The following is a 17,543-nucleotide window of genomic DNA, read 5'->3' as shown; positions in this document are numbered from 1 at the left end:
AAAATATCTGTAAAAAATACAAACACATGGAGGCTAAACAATACACTACTCAATAACAAAGGGATCACTGAAGGAATCAAAGAGAAAATTTAAAAATACCTAGAAACAAATGACAATGGAAACATGACGACCCAAAACCTATGGGATGTAGCAAAAGCAGTTCTAAGAGGGAAGTTTATAGCAATACAATCCAACCTTAAGAAACAGGAAACATCTCAAATAAACAACCTAACCTTGCACCTAAAGCAAATAGAGAAAGAAGAACAAAAAACCCAAAAAGTTAGCAGCAGGAAAGAAATCATAAAGTTCTAATCAGAAATAAATAAAAAAGAAATGAAGGAACCGATAGCAAAGATCAATAAAACTAAAAGCTGGTTCTTTGAGAAGATAAACAAAATGATAAGCCATTAGCCAGATGCATCAACAAAAAAAGGGAGAAGACTCAAATCAATAGAATTAGAAATGAAAAAGGAGACGTAACAACTGACACTGCAGAAAAAAAAAGATCATGACAGATTACTACAAGCAACTCTATGCCAATAAAATGGACAACCTGGAAGAAATGAACAAATTCTTAGAAATGCATAACCTGCTAAGGCTGAACCAGGAAGAAATAGAAAATATGAATAGACCAATCACAAGCACTGAAATTGAGACTGTGATTTAAAATCTTACAACAAACAAAAGTCCGGGAACAGATGGCTTCACAGGCGAATTCTATCAAACATTTAGAGAAGAGCTAACACCTATCCTTCTCAAACTCTTCCACAATATAGTAGAGGGAGGAACACTCCCAAACTCATTCTATGAGGCCACCATCATCCTGATACCAAAAGCAGACAAAGATGTCACAAGGAAAGAAAACTACTGGCCAATATCACTGATGAATATAGATGCAAAAATCCTCAACAAAATACTAGCAAACAGAATCCAACAGCACATTAAAAGGATCATACACCATGATCAAGTGGGGTTTCTTCCAGGAATCCAGGGATTCTTCAATATACACAAATCAATCAACGTGATACACCATATTAACAAACTGAAGGAGAAAAACCAGATGATCATCTCAATAGATGCAGAGAAAACGTTCGACAAAATTCAACACCCATTTATGATAAAAACCCTGCAGAAAGTAGGCATAGAGGAACTTTCCTCAACATAATAAAGGCCATATTTGACAAACCCACAGCCAATATCGACCTGAAGGGTGAAAAACTGAAACCATTTCCACTAAGATCAGGAACAAGACAAGGTTGCCCACTCTCACCACTCTTATTCAACACAGTTTTGGAAGTTTTAGTCATAGCAATGAGAGAAGAAAAACAAATAAAAGGAATCCAAATCAGAAAAGACGAAGTAAAGCTGTCACTGTTTGCAGATGACATGATATTATACATAGAGAATTCCAAAGATGCTACCAGAAAACTACTAGAGCTAATCAATGAATTTGGTAAAATAGCAGGATACAAAATTAATGCACAGAAATCTCTGGGATTCCTATACACTAATGATGAAAAATCTGAAAATGAAATTAAGAAAACACTCCCATTTACAATTGTAACTAAAAGAATAAAATATCTAGGAATAAACCTACCTAAGGAGACAAAAGAACTGTATGCAAAAAATTATAAGAAACTGATGAAAGAAATTAAAGATGATACAAATAGATGGAGAGATATACCATGTTCTTGGATTGGAAGAATCAACATTGTGAAAATGAGTCTACTATCAAAAGCAATCTACAGATTCAGTGAATTCCTATCAAACTACCACTGGCATTTTTCACAGAACTAGAACAAAAAATTTCACAATTTGTATGGAAACACAAAAGACCCCGAATTGCCAAAGCCATTTTGAGAACGAAAAATGGAGCTGGAGGAATCAGGGACCGTGACTTCAGACTATACTACAAAGGTACAGTAATCAAGACAGTATGGTACTGGCCAAAAACCGAAATATAGATCAATGGAACAGGATAGAAAGCCCAGAGATAAACCCACACACATATGGCCACCTTATCTTTGATAAAGGAGACAAGAATATACAGCGGAGAAAAGACAGCCTCTTCAATAAATGGTGCTGGGAAAACTGTACAGGTACATGCAAAAGTATAAGATTAGAACACTCCATAACACCATACACAAAAATAAGCTCAAAGTGGATTAAAGATCTAAATGTAAGACCAGAAACTATCAAACTCTTAGAGGAAAACATAGGCAGAACACTCTATTATATAAATCATAGCAAGATCCTTTTTGACCCACCTCCTAGAGAAATGGAAATAAAAAAAAAATAAACAAATGGGACCTAATGAAACGTAAAACTTTTGCACAGCAAAGGAAATGATAAACAAGACCAAAAGACAACCCTCAGAATGGGAGAAAATATTTACAAGTGAAGCAACTGACAAAGGATTAATCTCCAAAATTTACAAGCAGCTCATGGAGCTCAGTAACAATAAAACAGACAGTCTAATCCAAAAATGGGCAGAAGACCTAAATAGACATTTCTCCAAAGAAGATATACAGACTGCCAACAAACACATGAAAGAATGCTCAACATTATTTATCATTAAAGAAATGCAAATTAAATCTACAATGAGATATCATCTCACACCAGTCAGAATGGCCATCATCAAAATATCTAGAAACAATAAATGCTGGAGAGGGTGTGGAGAAAAGGGAACACTCTTGCACTGCTGGTGGGAATGTGAATTGGTACAGCCACTATGGAGAACAGTATGGAGGTTCCATAAAAAACTGCAAATAGAAGTACCATACGATCCAGGAATCCCACTACTGGGCATATACCCTGAGAAAAGCATAATTCAAAAAGAGTCATTTAGCCACTTCCCTAGTGGCTCAGTGGTTGATGAGAGCCCCTCTGCCAATGCAGGGGACACGGGTTTGTGCCCCGGTCTGGGAAGATCCCACATGCCATGGAGCGGCTGGGCCCATGAGCCGTGGCCACTGAGCCTGCGCATCTGGAGCCTGTGCTCCGCAACGGGAGAGGCCACAACAGTAAGAGGCCAGTGTACTGCAAAAAAATAAATAAATAAATAAATAAATAATTGATCAAAATGTTCATTGCAGCTCTTTTTACAATAGCCAGGAGGTGGAAGCAACCTAAGTGTCCATCATCGGATGAATGGATAAAGAAGATGTGGCACATATATACAATGGAATATTACTCAGCCATAGAAAGAAACGAAATTGAGTTATTTGTAGTGAGGTGGATGAACCTATAGTTTGTCATACAGAGTGAAGTAAGGCAGAAAGAGAGAAACAAATACCGTATGCTAACACATATATATGGAATCTAAGAAGAAGAAAAAAAAAAAGGTCATGAAGAACCTAGGGGTAAGACGGGAATAAAGACACAGACCTACTAGAGAATGGAGTTGAGGATATGGGGAGGGGGAAAGGTAAGCTGTGACAAAGTGAGAGAGTGGCATGGACATATATACACTACCAAATGTAAAATAGATAGCTAGTGAGAAGCAGCTGCATGGCACAGGGAGATCAGCTCGGTGCTTTGTGACCACCTAGAGGGGTGGGATAGGGAGGGTGGGAGGGAGGGAGATGCAAGAGGGAAGAGATATGGGAACATATATATATGTATAACTGATTCACTTTTTTATAAAGCAGAAACTAACACACCATTGTAAAGCAATTATACTCCAATAAAGATGAAAAAAAAAAGAAAGTTGCAGAATATTTATGGAAAGGAATCTTTGGAAACGATTTTTGGTATGGTCAGGACTGGCTAAGAGTAGAATGAATGAGTCTTAATATCAAAAGTAAGCTGGTTCAAAATTAGAATTTGGCCATCTCTCTTAAAAGGTCAACCTCTTCTTAGACTTTTTGTCTGCTTTTGATAACAGATTGTGAAAGTTTCTTCACCTTTTAAGTAATATCTACCTAGGAAGCAAAGATTTTGTTTTATCAAAATAATTTCCTGTGTTCTTTATATCAGGTCTTTGACTATTTAGGAAATCTGAGTTATTAAATATTAAAAGAGGGAAGTTTTGCTTACAACTATGCACCCTTTTATACCGCCTTTGAAATCTTTCATAGTCACTTTGATTAACTGGATAAATGAGTATTGTTTCATAATGATCTGTGATTCTATTTAGGCAAGTGTGCAAAACTTTTTGATATTTTCTATAAACTTCCCCGAATCAAATACTAAATGAAGTCTTTCTTGAGCTCAAATGAACTTTGAAGTTTCCAGAGGGCCCCTAGAACATTTGAAAAAATTTGTTCTCTCGCCCTGTAAAAAGGAAGACATTACACTAATTAGGCTTATTTAATATGTTAAATTACATAGGAAGCATTGTCAAATAAGAAGTGACACTAAGCCTTCTTTATGTTGTATTTGTATGTAAGCATTCCAGAAATTGTACGTAATGCCTACAAATCTAGAATGTCCTGATATAATGTTAATCAGTCATATTTGTAGTTATTACCTTGAAATATGTTACAGAAATTACCAAATTTCCTTGTCAACTGCATTGTAATGAACTCTCATCATATCTTTTACCATGGCCATTTTTAAGTCTTTTTGTCATTTACACAAAGTTATTATTTTACTCAGATGCTTTTACAAAAGTATTCCTGCAAAAATGCCTCATCTTCAAGAAGACTCATAGAAAGAACTTTCAACAAATACAGGCTCCTGATAACCTTAAGATCATAAAACTGAACTGGGTAAGAATTTGCAGAACTCTAAGGGAAAACTGGATTCATAAAACTGCTAACAAAAGATCAAGATCACAAAGAATTCATTACATGGGGCTGAATGAACTGATGAGGATGATTAATGATTTTTTCTGGTGTTTTGCTTTATTGCTGGTTCTCTAATGTTTTGCTTTTCCAGATGTTAGGAAACCTTTTTCTCTTTTTTTCTTAAGCTATCGAAAATTTGGTCAGATATATCTTTGTCAACAAAGATGAAACATTTACATTTTCTCCCTACCTGAGTCCTCCAGCTTTTAGAAACTCTTAAGTATTATTTTCGTGGCAGTATATTTCTTTGCATAAGTTCAATAAGAATGTGTTGACCTTGAAACAAGACACAATTAGAAACATTTGGTTATATTACCATGGTTTTGACTGGAATGTCACATTTGAGAGAGGTATACATAGACTCAGATATAACCAGCCAGCTTTAAGGAGTTAAGGTTGACTTTATGGAGCCACTAAAGGCCCTTGGAAAAACAGCCTGGTGCCTTCCTTACAGAGTTCCCAGCAGTCTTTTTTTTTTTTTTTTTTTGGTTGTGCCAGGTCTTAGTTGCAGCACTCAGGATCTTCGTTGCAGCATGTGGGATCTTTAGTTGCGGCATGCAGACTTCTTTGTTGTGGCATGCAGATTTCTTAGCTGTGGCATGCAACTAAGGGATGCATCTAAGCATCAAACCTGGGCTCCCTGCATTGGGAACGTGGAGTCTTACCCATTGGACCACCAGGGAAGTCTCCAGAGTTCCCAGCAGTCTTACCGAGTAAGTAAGGAAGGTCATTTCCTGTCAGGTGTAGAAACCTTAGGATATTTGGGGACCTCAAGAAGAGAGGAATTCACCCAAATCTATAAGTATTGCAGGCAAAGTCTGATGGCAAGTATTTGGCTTTGCTTCTTAGCCTTGAGAGGCTGTTAACAGTTCAATCTAAGATTCCTTATGAGAAGTTCCAGCATAGGATATTTATTTTTTTTAAAGATTTATTTATTACTTAATTATTTAATTTATTTATTTTTGGCCACGTCTGGTCTTACTTGCAGCACGTGGGATCTTTGTTGAGGCATGAGGGATCTTTCATTGTGGTATGTGGGCTTCTCTCTAGTTGTGGTGTGTGGGTTTTCTCTTCTTTAGTTGTGGCTCATGGGCTCCAGGGCACGTGGCCTCTGTAGTTGTGGCATGCGGGTTCCAGAGTGCATGGGCTCTGTAGTTTGCAGCACACAGTCTCTCTAGTTGAGGCGTGCAAGCTCAGCAGTTGTGGCATGCAGGCTTAATTGCCCCACAGCATGTGGGATCGTAGCTCCCTGACCAAGAATTGAACCTGCATCCCCTGCATTATAAGGCAGTTTCTTTACCACTGGACCACCATGGAAGTCCCACCAGCACAGGATATTTAAAAGAGCCTATATGATCAATCATTATTCTTGCTGTACTTATATAAATAATCAGGCCAAGTTTATTGAATCTAACTTTATTTTGCAAACAAATTAGTCTTAATTTGGTTATCTTTGGTAGAAATGAGGGTAATTTTAGGGAGGAAAAATTATGTTTCAATAGCATACCTTTTTGGACATTAGATTCTAGTGCTGTTCATTGTATTTGAGATTTTGTTGTTTACTTGTAAACTGGATTGGATCCTGAATTCTTCTAGTTTTCCCAAATATCTGACTACAAATCTCCAAACTAATATTTCCAAGTTTCTCCCATCTTTTTGACTTGGAATCAATGAAAATTAAAGCTGCCCTTTTTCCTGAAGCCGTGAAAACTGAAGCTAGATGACTTGATATAAACTTCAGTGAAATCATCATAGTAACGTATATTTAGATAATCTTCTTCATGACTGCTGCAGTATGAACCACTCAGAAAATTTACCCAATGGTATCGTCAAAGACATTCAAGCTACAAACCAGGAAAATCTGTCAAATTGTCACTGCCGGCACTCCCTCCATCTGAAGATGCTTTGAACCTGACATCTAGAACTCTTCTCAGCTGGCAACTCTCAGGACTCAGACACTGGGTTTATAATTTGTGCCAATCATTAACCTTGTTTCTAAAGAATTTATCTTATTAAATACCTGATTTCTTACACAATACAGGCCTAAATTGGGGAGCTCAGCTGCCTCACTTGCCTCCTAAAATGAGACACAACTGTTTAACTGAACTGACCTACTCTCAAGGACTGCAAAACCGGTTCAATGAGATGGAGCAATCTATCAGCTTGGCTTCTGAACTGTAAACCTACCCAGGGAAGTTTCAAAGGCAAGACTAAGGGGAGCAGATTTTGTCACCCTGATATATGGCTCTTTGACATAAGGATTATTTTAGGCTGATTATTTTTAAAAAACTGCAAACACAGTAGGATGTCTGAAAACAACAGACGTTGCCCTTCTGTGGGGGAAATTTACATTTATAAAAGAACTCTCCATTTGTAAGGGTGTCTCCCTCTCTGTACCACAAAGAGATGAATGAATAAATCTCTAGAAACTCTTATCAATGGAGAAGTCAATGACTTAAGCCTGCATAACAACCTTACCCTTGTTTACTGTGCCTTTCCAGGTCATCTCCCATTACTGATTCCCCACCCCCAACAGTTTCTTTTGTCTTTAGCCAAAAATGGTATTTGGCCATTTCAGGGAGTTACTCAGGTTTCCTGGGTATCTCCATGTGTATAAGAGGTATACATGTAATTAAAATTCTATTTGCTTTTTTCTTGTTAATCTGTCCTTTATTATGGGGTGGGGGGTGGTCTCGGCCAGGATCCTAGAAAGAGGAAGAATTATTTTTCCTCCCTTACACTGACATTCCATATTAGCTATTAGTTTTCAGGTAGCATCTTTCAGTCTGAAATTTACTCTGTCACCTATAGGCTATGTGCTGTAGACAGCTGTCAATTAGACAAGGACTGTAATCTACCATTTGTCCAAAGATGGAATAAGTATCCAGGCTAACAGACTTGTCTTCTCTGACAAGTGCTAATTAACTGTTGGGCCAGAAAACCCTCCCCAGGTACGAGAGAACCTAACGAGCCCTTCAAACACAACTTGATGAAATGCTCAATTGTGTGGTTATAGGTTAGTCATTAACACAAACTAACAATAGCACATATGCTTACATGTATTCTCTGTTAAATCAGTTATCAACACTGAAAAGTATACACATTTTTAAAAAGGCAATTACTTATCATATATGAGCATTTGGAGCAAATGACATGTTCTCGAAAAAGTTTCAGGATGAAGAGATTTAGCCAGCTATGGATTTCTGTCCATAAAAAAGTACCACTTCTAGTTGGTATTATTTTTCTCCAATAAATATGTGGGTGTAATAATCTGTAACAAATTTTTTAAACTGTTGATTGTGTTTCCCACCAACCACAGAACTTCCATCTCTAATTATCTCATGGTAATCAAATGTGAAATCACTAGATTAAATGAAGAGGAGAATACATACTTAACTCCTAGGTAAATTTAGCAATGTACAATCAAATCTCACATAATTTAACTAAGAAGAGTAGAAAATTAAATCCTATAGCTTGCCCAAGAGCACAGAAGGGACCCTGACAAAGCAGGATACAACCAGAAGTGGAGACACAGAATTTCTAGTTAACTGAGTCAACCATACGTGATAGTTTTTATCCCTATCATATGATTTTATGTTTAAAATTTCTAGGTAGTGAGACCAAAGTCCTAACCTACAACTGATTCTCTAATGAAGAAGGTATGTACTGCTTCAAACCTATGTCATGTCTCAAAAGGTGCCATGTTGTCTGCTCAGACTGAAATAAAATGAAAACACAAATATATTCCAAGTCACGTAGTTGCAAAGGGATGAAATGAAACCACTGCTGCACTAGTATATGGATTAATGTTGCCTTTTGCTGTCAATTCCAGCAATACTACATCAAATTCGTAACCAGGACTGATTCATGTTATAACATTCACTCTCAGGTTTTTGTCTCCAGAAAGCCTATTCCACAGTTTATGAAGCTGGAGAGACAAAGGTTATGCATAACCTCAGAAAAGCTAAGGGGCATCACGTTCACTGGTACGGATCAGTGGGCAGATAGTTAATTATGTTCCTCACAGCCAAGAAGGAAGATTTTTCCATTTGAAGATTTTTACCCTATATATAGTAGGTTTGGAGAATGTGCAGTTCTGTGCATCGGTTGGTTTAAAAAAGAAAAAAATGTTGCAATCAACCTCTTGAAAGCAGGCATGGCAAAGGTATATTACATTATTTTTAATATTTCTAAAATTCTATAAAGGAACAGATACAGCTCGGTTAAGAACAAATTCAAAGTCCTAGGAGTATGAATCATTAAACATGCATATATAATACCCAGACAGCCCCTCAAAACACTGGGATTAAAGAGAAGAGGCTATGATTTCTACAGAGAAATGTGAAAATCAAAAACACTGTCTTTTATCTGAAGTACAGACTACCAGAAGCATAAGCCAAAGGGATTCTTAAGCAGCATAAATCAGTCAGGCAGACTAAAACAAACTGACCTACCTGTCAGGACCACAGCAGAAGATACTGCCGAGGCCTAAGGGGGAAAATGTGGAAAGGTGGGAGATGCTTGGGGCCAGAGCAGGTGGCAGCAACTTCACTGCTCCCCTGCTGAGCTGCAATGCAAGATGGAGTTCAGGGAGATGGGGAAAAATGTTTGTTGCTCACTCCACTTAAGTTCCAAGAAGTAGCCAGATAGCTCTCTTCTTAGCACTGCCTAGCTCTGTGCCTGCAAGGAATGCCATGGTTTATATGGATATTATCTGATTAAATCTCCCTCCCAAAATAATCCAAGCTGATTTGAACACAGGCTGAATAGACCTTTTAGAAACTTAGGACCCAGTTATAAATCTAAAAACAAAGTAATTTTTTTTAAAAAAAAACTACATAATTCCTACAAAAGGTTTTGTGTTTAGTTTGGTGGTGGTTCCTGTTTGTCGTTTCTGGCAGGAATGGTGCAAGTAATCCTACAGCCAAAAGATTTGGCTACCTTCCCACTAGGGGGAGCTACAGGAACAAGACTGAAAATGTTTCGGTTATCAGGCTGTAGTTTATAAGTGTATCTTCCAATTTACTTCAAGTAGGCACTGGTCAGCATTATTTTGGAGCCCCACAAATACATTTCAAGTCATTCCAAACAATATCCTTTGAGCACCTACTATGAGTAAGCCTCACGGCTAGATGCAATGAGGGACACAGAGATAAATGACACACAACCCTGCTCTCAAGTGGCTTACAGATTAGTGGCTTTTGGGTGGGAGGGGGAGAAGAGGTGAATGAAATGTCTTTAGAACTACCTATATTAAGAGCTTATAGTGTAAAAAACTACACCATAAATGTGAAAATAAAGTGATATTCTATTGATAGGGATGATTAAATCATACTTCGGTTGAGGGAGACCTAGGAATTAAGAAAAAATCTTATGGAAATCTCAGCACCGTGATTGATGGGAAGTATGTCCGTGCTTACAGTAGTGATCTCAGGGACAGAAATCACTCACGACTTTAGGATCTACTGTTGCTGGGTGGTTTCTGAATACCCAAAAGCAGGAGCAGATGGTCTCTTCTAACTATAAAAAGGTTCCATATGCCAGGCACCTGACTCCAGTGGATGCCTTGTGAGGCCTATGCCCCACCCAGAGCTGGTCCTCCATAACAGAAAAGGGAAGACCATGATTTAGATGGCTGTGATGGTTAATTTTATGAGTCAATGTGAAGGGTGTTTTGGATGAGATTAACATTTAATCAGTGAATGTTGAGTAAAGCAGTTTGCCCTCCATAATCTGAGTGGGCCTCATCAAGTCAGTGGAAAGCCTGAATAGAACAAAAAGACCGGCCTCCCTCAGCAAGAGGGAATTCTCCAGAAAACTGCCCTTGGACTTCATCTGCACCATTGGCTCTCCTGGATCTCCAGCCTGCCAGCCCACAATACAGAATTTGGACTTGCCAACTTCCATAATCATATCAGCCAATTCCTTATAATAAATCTCTTTCTATATATATGTACACATTCTGTTGGTTCTGTTTCTCTGAAGAACCCTAATACCATGACTCTTTGGCATACAGCAGGTAGCTCAGATTTGTGTATAAGAGTAGCATATGATAAGAGTTTAGTAACTGCACTGTATCTTATCATATATGGCTCTTACTATGACACCAACTAAACAGAAATATTTCTTTCAGCACAATCATGTTCCGACTGGGAGAAGTTCAATCCCTAGGGGTATAAGAGAGCCCAGCAAGAGCAAGCACTTTCACCTAGAGTGAACTTTGGGAGTCAGACAAACTTAAGTTCAACATCACAGTTCTACTATTTATTCGCTGCATGTATATAAGCAGAGTTCTCTGAGGTTACATTTCCACATCTGTAATATTAGACTATTAATACTTATAACACATAAATAAGATCATATACATGAAGTATTTGGTGTCTGGAAGGCTTGCTCTAATTCTTTTTAATTGTCCATATACCCACCACCCACATTCTACAAGTTACATTTTATTATATTGTTTCAACATATCCTTATCCATATATCCATCAACTTTTAATAGTTATAATCCAGGGGCATATAACTAGGAAACTCCTGCTATCCCCAAATGTTAAACAAAGTTTCCTAACAGCCCTGTTGATCCAGTTTTCCAAGAATGGGAGAATACATCTTGAACCACAAGTGAAGTATATTTACCTTCTGTCCATCTTACTGTCCAATCATTCATCATCTCCCTTGCAGAGATCTCACCTATCCTTCTTGGAAAATTTCTGAGAAAGGGAGATACCATAAAACGGTATATGGGTCCTTGTTTCAATAATAAAAATGATTCCTTCATGGACATAGAGAACAAACTTGTGGTTGCCAAGGGGGACGGGGTCAGGGGAGGGATGGAGTGGGAGTTTGGGATTAGCAGATGTAAGCTTTTACATATGGAATGGATGAACATCAAGGTCCTACTATATAGTACTGTATATACTGACTATATTCAGTAACCTATGATAAACCATAATGGAAAAGAATGTAACAAAAAAGAAGGTATATATATGTATAACTGAATCACTTTACTGTACAGCAGAAATTAACACATTGTAAATCAACTACACTTCAAGTTTTAAAAATTGATTTAAAAATAATAAAAATGATTCTTTATGAGAAAAGCTTGAATCTCCTGTTGCTTTATCCTAGATATGAAAAAGAAACAGATGCAATAAGTAAATTCACTAAATTGAGACTTTCGATGGTTTCTGTTCATTTTGGGGACATCTGAGAGAATTTGTATATTGAGTGCAGAGGGAAGCAAGACCTAAAGGAGCCATATGTGGCAAGTGATTGTGGATGTGGCTCTGGAGCCATATAGTGATGAGTACCACTGCCTTATTTAGGAGTTATCTTTGGCTTCTTCCTACTTTCTCATTCTTAGATGGCAAGGTCCTACTCCTTCCCTCAAGTGCCTACTCTGTGTCCTTCTTTTCTCGAGAATGTTTCTCCAAGTGTGGGATATACCTCAGACTCTCCTGGGCTCCAAGGTTCCATGGCTCCAACTCAGATCTACTGAAACTGAAGCTCGAAGGGTAGGCCTTAAGAGTCTACATTTGTGGGCTTCCCTGGTGGCGCAGTGGTTGAGAGTCCGCCTGCTGATGCAGGGGACGCGGGCTTGTGCCCCGGTCTGGGAAGATCCCACCTGCTGCAGAATGGCTGCGCCCGTGAGCCATGGCCGCTGGGCCTGCGCGTCCGGAGCCTGTGCTCCGCAACGGGAGAGGCCACAGCAGTGAGAGGTCCGCATAATGCAAAAAAAAAAAAAAAAAGAAAAAATCTACATTTGTAAAGAACCTCCCCCTTATGCTTCTAATGTACCCTAAAGTTTGATAATCACTACTCTAGACTAGAGGTGGATGTACCATGAAGTTAATGAAGCTCTAGGGCCCCTAACTTGCCTGGATCCCTTCCCAGAACATTAATCTAATTTTTTAAATTGGTAAATGTTTATTCTTTTTTCTTAAAGGGCCCTCCTCTTTAAGTTTCAGGTTAAATACAGTACTTGGATGCATCCCTGCTCTGGACCCTACTTGCCAAGAAAGTCAAACTCAAATCAGTTGAATTATTAGATAATAAGAAACCTTATCACACCCCCTCTCTCTGTGGGGTATTTGCATTTTAGTAAAGATCTTTGGAGAGACTGAAATCTTCAAGTTCCAAAGAATAAATTCCCAACAGAGGAAATACTGGTAAATGCCAAGCATTGGAGGGACTACAGGCTCTTATCAACATATCTCAAACCAAACTGGGTTTGCAGCAGATTTTCTGCCTTCTTGGGAGGCTGGCCAAGGACCCCCAGCTACAGAACCTGTTCAAGGAAGTTCATTAACATTGAGTTCTTTGTACCTGATATCTCTCCTTCCATCCTGCAAAAGAGTTAGGAAACAATGTGGAGACAGGCTTAATGAAATGATATTCTCAACTGGGAAGTCTGCCTGAAGCCAATGATGACATCCTTAGAGAGGAAAAGGAGCAGCCATGTCCAACAAGTATAAATTAACTGGATGAGAGGGTGACCTGTGTTCTGAACAGATGTCTCCGCACACGAAGGCACACTGACATTAATTCTGACAACTGAAACATACCACCTCACAAGTTTAAACTCTTAATTAAGAGGAATTTTGTCCTTGAAAGGTGACTAGAGAGAACAGAAGAAAACCGTAACATTTGTAAATTCTCGCAAGGAAAAGTACCTCCAGACCTACTAGTTTGAGTGATGTAAATAGGACTGGTAAGCCATGCCTTTTAATGTAAACAGATGATTTTTCTTTGTGTTAGGAAAAATGCAATCACTGAGAGAGATCTGAGTACAAAAAAAACATTTGGGGATTTAAAAGTAATGCTTTGTGGTACTTCAAGGAAAAGAATTCATTTGAATTTCAGAAGTGAATTGTATGGAAACTCACTGCTATTACTTAGGCTTTGAAATTGATTTGGGTTTCTATTTACACTGATAAAGAACATGCCATGACGACCAGGGTGGCTCGTGTGTCTCCCTTCTCACTGTGGCCACCATCCTAGCACCCTATTACCTGAAATTGGTTGAAACGGTACAAGTCCAACAGTTTTAGGATGTCATATTGATGTGCCATATCACCTCACACACCTTAACAAATCAAATTACATTAGTTTTGCTCTGCTCATTCTAAAGCAGATCTACTTCTCCACATTCAAAAATAACATGAATGCACAGTTAGCAGAACTTACATTTTAAATTTTATGTCTATTAAGGCAGCACTCTCCAAGCCATGTTCCATGGAACACTAATGTCCAGCAAGGTGTTACCCCCACCACACCACTTACAAATAGTCAAGGAGTCAATGATCAGATAAGTTTCAAAAGAGGAAATAACCTATGCCCATCTAGAAAAGTCACACTTCACATTATCGTATGAAATACTGTGATAAGTGATGCAGTAAAGAAATCTATTTAACTTTACTTTACATCAGCCTTCTTGCTCTAACGTCCAATTTACACTCACTTCGCTAGGTTTGCCCCTTGATATTCAGGCTTTTTGATATTTGTCCACTAGCACAGTGTACCACAGTTGTGGTAGAGAAATCCTCATAACTCCCGCTCCAACCCTGGGGAGCTCCTCCCAGCCTTCCTCAGCTTCCACACCAGGAAAGAAGGATCAGAGTAGAGGTGACGAATTTACATAGAATTCCCTGATGCCCAACATCACAAAGCCACATGACAGCTAGATGCAGTTGTCTAAATAGCCTGTAAATAGAAAACAGATTATATTTCTGTGGGAAGGAAAAGCCACAGGGGAGGGTTTAAGAAAAGGTAAAGGGTGTAATTTGTATTAGTAAAACTTATAAAATGTAGGTTTGAGAACTATGGATCAGGAGATGGATTTTCCAGTCCAAACACCTACTATCCTGCCCCCTATGATATAACCAAACCAACATTAAGGCTTTCAGTTATAAAAAGGAGAACAAACTAACATTCCAGTTTCTAATCAGAGATGAAAAGTATACTTTGGAAGACCAAATGGAAAACATTGCAGTGTAAGCCAATTAGCCCTTCACAATTTATTAAAAGCAAACAGCCAAATCTGGATCAATTTCAAAAGTAGAAGAATAAAAAACAGTATCATACTTGCTCCTGTTTTTATCCTAGTCTTTTCCAAACTTAACTCAACTGTTGAATATTTGGCTTAGCAATCCTGACACTGATTCTACCTTTGGACTTTGTATTTGTTTGCACTTTTCTCAATGATTAAACTCCAACTTATCCTCCACAGAATTGTCCTTTGCTCTCTAATCCTGTTCTTTTCAACTCATTTTCTCTTGGGCAGGAAATGCCCTGCTTCAGCTCAAAACACACAGCACCCAAACCTCACCGTTTCCCATTAATTGGCAACCATCTCGTCCAGCTTTCCTATGCCCACCTCCCATAAAAAACTTCAAGGCAAAAACAGAAGGAGGGGGGCTTCCTGGTGGTGCAGTGCTCAAGAATCCACCTGTCAATGCAGGGGACACGGGTTCGAGCTCTGGTGCGGGAAGATCCCACAGGCCGTGGAGCAACTAAGCCCGTGCACTACAGCTACTGAGCCTGCACTCTAGAGTCCACGAGCCACAACTACTGAGCCCACGTGACACAACTACTGAAGCCCGTGCGCCTAGAGCCCGTGCTCTGCAACAAGAGAAGCCACGGCAATTAGAAGCCTGCACACCACAACGAAGAGTAGACCCTGCCCGCCGCAACTAGAGAAAGCCCGCGTGCAGCAATGAAGACTCAACGCAGCCAAAAATAAATAAACAAATTTGTAAAAAAAAAAAAAAAAAAAAAAAACAGAAGGAGGGTGGTCAAAAATGCTATTCCAGACTTCCGGGGAAGACGGCGGAAGGGTAAGACGCGGAGATCACCTTCCTCCCCCCAGATACACCAGAAATACAGCTACACGTGGAACAACTCCTACAGAACACCTACTGAACACTGGAAGAAGACCTCAGACCTCCCAAAAGGCAAGAAACTCCCCACGTACCTGAGTAGGGCAAAGCAGAGAGATTCCCGCACAGAGGATCGGTGCCAACCGGCACTCACCAGCCCGAGAGGCTTGTCTGCTCGCCCACCGGGGCGGGCGGCTCTAGGAGTTGAGGCTCGGGCTTCAGTTGGAGCGCAGGGACAGGACTGGGGCTGGCGGCGTGAACACAGCCTGAAGGGGATAATGCACCACAGCTAGCCGGGAGGGAGTCCGGGAAAAAGTCTGGACCTTCCGAAGAGGCAAGAGACTTTTTCTTCCCTCTTTGTTCCCTGGTGCGCGAGGAGAGGGGATTAAGAGCGCTGCTTAAAGGAGCTCCAAAGACGGGCACGAGCCGCGGCTGAAAGCACGGACCGCGGAGACGGCAGTGGGATGCTGGGGCTGCGGCCGCCAGGGCCTGTGTGCGAGCGCAGGTCACTGTCCACGCCCCCCTTCCGGGGAGCCTGTGCAGCCCGTCACTGCCGGGGTCCCGGGATCCAGGGACAGTTTCCCTGGGAGAGCGCACTGTGTGCCTCAGGTTGCTGCAACGTCACGCCGGCCTCTGCAGCCGCAGACCCGCCCCACACTCCATGCCCCTCCCTCCCCCCCGGCCTGAGTGAGCCAGAGCCCTGAAGCGGCTGCTCCTTTAACCCTGTCCTGTCTGAGTGAAGAACAGACGCCCTCCAGTGACCTACACGGAGAGGCGGGGCCAGATCCAAAGCTGAGACCCGGGAGCTGTGAGAACAAAGAAGAGAAAGGGAAATCTCTCCCAGCAGCCTCAGAAGCAGCGGATTAAAGCTCCACAATCAACTTGATGTACCCTGCATCTGTGGAATACAGGAACAGACAATGAATCATCCCAAATTGAGGAGCCAGGAGACAGTGCTTTGCCTCTGAGGTGGGAGAGCCAACTTCAGGACACTGGTCCACAAGAGACTTCCCAGCTCCACATAATATCAAACGGCGAAAATCTTACAGAGATCTCCATCTCAACACCAGCACCCAGCTTAACTCAACGACCAGAAAGCTACAGTGCTGGACACCCTATGCCAAACAACTAGCAAGACAGGAACACAACGCCACCCATTAGCAGAGAGGCTGCCTAAAAACATAAAAAGTCCACAGACACCCCAAAGCACACCACCAGACCTGGATCTGCTCACCAGAAAGACAAGATGCAGCCACATCCACCAGAACACAGGCACTAGTCTCCTCCACCAGGAAGCCTACACAACCCACTGACCCAACCTTAGCCACTGGGGACAGACACCAAAAACACTGGGAGCTACGAACCTGCAGCCTGCAAAAAGGAGACCCCAAACACAGTAAGATAAGCAAAATGAGAAGACAGAAAAACACACAGCAAGTGAAGGAGCAAGATAAAAACCACCAGACCTAACAAATGAAGAGGAAATAGTCAGTCTACCTGAAAAAGAATTCAGAATAATGATAGTAAAGATGATCCAAAATCTTGGAAATAGAATAGACAAAATGCAAGAAACAGTTAACAAGGACCTAGAAGAATTAAAGATGAATCAAACAATGATTAAAAACACAATAAATGAAATGAAAAATACTCTAGATGGGATCAATAGCAGAATAACTGAGGCAGAAGAATGGATAAGTGAGGTGGAAGATAAAATAGTGGAAATAACTACTGTAGAGCAGAAGAAAGAAAAAACAATGAAAAGAACTGAGGACAGTCTCAGGGATCTCTGGAACAACATTAAACGCACCAACATTTGAATTATAGGGGTTCCAGAAGAAGAAGAGAAAAAGAAAGGGACTGAGAAAATATTTGAAGA

This window comes from Mesoplodon bidens (assembly GCF_964165515.1).
Source record: "Mesoplodon bidens genome assembly, chromosome: X".
NCBI lineage: Eukaryota > Metazoa > Chordata > Mammalia > Artiodactyla > Ziphiidae > Mesoplodon > Mesoplodon bidens.
The sequence above is the reverse complement of the archived record's forward strand: the minus strand, read 5'-3'. Positions refer to the sequence as shown.